Genomic DNA, 4066 nt, shown 5'->3' on the forward strand with positions numbered 1-4066 from the left:
TCCATCCGAAAATACTTGTCGGAGAGATGGTTGTATCTAGACATATTTTAGTTTAAGATACATTCATTTTTATTCGACAAGTATTTTCGGACGGAGGGAGTACTAAATACATGATGCATAAGTGGAGCACTGGCAAAAGAAGAAATGAGTAATAATTTAGGGAATAACATGGCAAGAGTAAGCCTTTAGGGGATAACATGGCAAGGACAATACAATCAGGGGAGAAAGCAGTAATGACACTACACATAGTTGAGCATGCAACCTAAAGTATCATAGTTCAGCCACAATTCACAGAAATTGATGTCTAAAAAATAGGAAATAGCATGCTGAAAGTGTAATAATATCCACAGATACATAGTTCAGGCCGCGACCCAAAGCATCCTAACCTTTCAGAGCTATACCAATAGAATACATAGTTTACCGAACTCGTGCATGCTCTCCAACTGCGCGATTGTGGGAGCTACCATGTCGGAATCCTCATTCGCTATGTCATCCTTCTCATCTGCATCACACAACACACGCACGCACAACAACTCAGAATTATATCACACCAATCTGGAGACGGAACCCCCAAAAAATGAACAGGGAGGCCATACACCATTGAATAGGCTCTTCATGGTCTCGGAGCATCCGTCAACCCCTATTGCTGCCACCCGCTGCCGTCTGCCTCATTGCGGCCCTCTACACATATCCATTGGCTTGGCTGCAATGAAATCAGATTATATTTGCACGCACAAAAACATTTGGAGAAAAAACTTTAAATGCCGAGTATTTTCATCTAATAAACATTTTCTGAACAAAAAAGCAACATCTTTCTCCCAAGTCCCAACACAGATTAAGAAGAAGGTTCGCATAAAAAATACGGCAGTAAAGCACATTTTACTTGGAATTTTTTTTTTATCCTCGATCTCTTTAAAATATTTTCAGCAATGGAGGTTTCTCTTTTTATAGCCCTAAAAAGCAAAAATAAGAATATTTATTTTCTGAATAAAACACACCGAGATAAGATAATCAAAATGAGGCATCATGCCTTAATTTTCTAAATAAAAACACACCAAGATAAGAGAATCGAAATGAGGCATCATGCCTTCAGGAGCCGAGCTCATCGTGAAAATACTCCATTTGCAACCACGTCTTCCCAAACTCATCTAACACTTATGTCCATTGTTGCTCTTCAATGTTCAGATCTCACATATGATCACTAAATAAATAAACATTCATGAGGCAGTTTCTATCAGATGGGAGAATCAACTAATAAATTTCTTCTCCACTTGTTCCAGTCCCCTATTTACCATCCCTTTCTCTCAAACACGCATGCTGTAATTTTCAACGCAACAACTTTATGGCTTAGGTAGCTAGCCTATCATGCCATCACTGAATTATCAGCTCAAAATCGCAGAAAAATGAAGCATTGTTGATTGTTGTTTTGCCTTCTCAGGAAAGCAAGGTTACGTTGCAGTCGCAAGATAAGTAACTAACCAGGAACATTAAACTCAATAGAGAAAATAACTCCTATAGACAAAGACGTATGATTTTGCTGTCGAAGGATTACCGGTTTTTTCTGGGGGCCAAGGACGCCATTGATGAAGGTGGCACTCATTGTGGAGGCTGCATCAAATCCAAATCCGAGGGCCCAAAATGCTGATATGCAAGGAGGATAAATTGTACGTGAGACAGAATCAACGAACATCAAACGGAGAATCACTTAGAGAAATCTCTCTGAGAAAAAGTGTAGGGAACAAAAAGAAACTGAGTGGAAAACAAATGCATCCTTGTTTGCCGTCGAAGAACGCTGCATGATTCTGCAGCGCCATCATGCCGCAGGCACCCGAATCGTTGCCGTACACCGACGCATGGCTTCCTTTCCAACAGGAATCAAGAAGAGAACACCATGTGTTGAGCTTGTACATGGATAAAGAAAGAAGGTAAATTTAAAGTCAGGAAGTAATATTTCAGATAACTACAAATAAGAATCATTCAACATCTAATTGTGTATCTGTAATACTGCACATGCATGTACTATCCTAGTCCCACAAAGCTCACTCCTATGAACCAAATTGCCGTTAAACAATACAGTTTTGCATAGTAGCTTGGATAAAAAAGAAAAAAACATGTTGCACACGCATTTCAAAAGATAAAGCACAAATTATTTGCTTGAATGTTTTGTATTGCATACGGGGCTAAACTCGTAGCCTTGAAAGATAACAACTGTTAGCCAGGAAAATCATGAACAGTTACTGATAACATGAAGATCACCACAGAGCCCTTCCCAGTTGGATTTGTCGTCGCTCGGTTGACTGGAGAGGCACCCATTTCCCATCAGTAGCAGCCAGACCTCTCCCCTCCACTTTGTGATTTAAAATTGCGCCAAATGAGCAGAATGCAAGGCACCATAAAATTCACTTCCCGGAGACGCGTTGTTCATGGCCTTCCGTTTCACTTCTTGTGGACAAAATATAAAGAGAAGACTTAGTAATTTACTACCACAAAATCATCAACACGTATATAAAGTATGCATATAGAAATGAGGCAACCATAAACCCACATGTTTGCTTGTAACAAAACAAAGTATACAAAACATTTATAGAATATCGAGAGCAAAATACATCAGAACAACATGTTGCATCTTGAATAAAATAATTATCTACCAAATGTTCCTAATGGTACTTGAGACGAAAAACATTGGTTACCAAATTAAACGAACATATTAGTGGACAAATGCGCCCATTAATACTATTATAATGTATCTTCCTGTAAATGAACATAAAGATATGTCTTGAAAGTATTCATATGCATTTTGCTTTATATTATATCTGACTTCATGTCTTCATACATCCATGATTCATGCAAGAAGTAATATATATGTCCCAGTGACAACTATACAGAACAAAGTGATATCACACAGAAGGAGAACAAACAAGGTAATTAGAATTAAAGGTGTCGTTCGGACAACCTATAGGCATAAACAATTTTTGCTCCTCCTCTTGAATCGCTTCAGATTCATCAATTGATTCGGTGAACCATATGAGATGCTTCCCACACCATGAGCTGGTCTAGTACAGAATTAATTGAATCAAGAATATAGCAGATATGCAACTATAGTTGGGAGTTGAAGTGAAGCAGGAGTGCATTTGAAAAAAAAGAAAGCAAGAAGTACCTTTATACCGAGAGTAAGAAATTGCTGCAGACATGTGGTTGTATCTAAATCAGTGTATCTCAGAGCAGCCTGCAAAACTGACCTGTGTACCATGCAGTGTGATACACCTGAGCATCTTGAATCACCCCAGGATACCTAAAGTGCCATTAAGGGAACACTCAGCGATGGAACAGCAAGTACTAAATGGTCTAATAAGTGACATCCAAATGGAGAGAGAGAGAGAGAAACATGAGCATGCTTATCGAGCAATGGGAACAAGAAAGGGAACACTTTCTTCAGTAAGTATTTGGCAATGTTTCCCCGAGATGCAAGAAGTTACCTATGCGGGGCTGCATCGAGAAGAAGATATAGGGCTGATCAAATATTTTATCCTCGTTGCTCTAATGCTCTTGTTGGCCTGTCCTGCACGACCTCTCCCTTCCACTCCTTGAGGTGCTCCTGCAGTCAGCGTAACCATCCATGAGACAAGAAGGGGAGAAGAGAGTGAGGAGGTGAAGGCAAACCTGAATCACCTCCTGCTGCTCCGGCCGACGAGCCTCCTTCAACTGCTGACCCCGACCACATCCACTGCTCGACCAACCCCGCTGCTTCCACCCAGAGGCGCAGGCTCGCCATCGCTTTCTACCTTCTCCCTCCGAACTGGCCCTCATCGTGGAGCGCCTAAGGGTGGGATCATGCCCAAATCCGCCGCTCCATCAACCCCTGCCGCGCCCAAAGACACCGGATTCTCCATGGTGTTTTGCCTCCACCCCGACCCGGCCACCGCCAAGGGGTCAGCCGAGAGGGAGGGAGCCGGCAGTGTGGGGGAGCATAGGAGGTGGCTGAGGCGAGCGGGGTGAGGGGAGGCGACGGCGTGGGAGAAGAGATGGGGGAGCCGGGAGGAGACGAGGCGGGGAGGAGTGGGTGTGG

General features: G+C 42.2%; 2 long non-coding RNA genes across 2 annotated transcripts; both read right to left on the reverse strand.

The window, feature by feature from the left end:
• Positions 1-95: 95 nt before the first annotated feature.
• On the reverse strand, positions 96-1724 carry LOC119294029. The gene is made up of 3 exons (XR_005143305.1): positions 1553-1724; positions 599-703; positions 96-502 (listed from the first exon to the last, which is right to left on the reverse strand). It is a non-coding gene; the product is annotated as an uncharacterized LOC119294029 (long non-coding RNA).
• A 1229-nt stretch (positions 1725-2953) lies between these two features.
• On the reverse strand, positions 2954-3676 carry LOC119294030. Its single transcript, XR_005143306.1, has 4 exons — positions 3661-3676; positions 3477-3595; positions 3158-3292; positions 2954-3053 (listed from the first exon to the last, which is right to left on the reverse strand). It is a non-coding gene; the product is annotated as an uncharacterized LOC119294030 (long non-coding RNA).
• Positions 3677-4066: the final 390 nt, after the last annotated feature.

This window comes from Triticum dicoccoides, chromosome 4B (genome assembly GCF_002162155.2).
Source record: "Triticum dicoccoides isolate Atlit2015 ecotype Zavitan chromosome 4B, WEW_v2.0, whole genome shotgun sequence".
Taxonomy (NCBI): Eukaryota; Viridiplantae; Streptophyta; class Magnoliopsida; order Poales; family Poaceae; genus Triticum; species Triticum dicoccoides.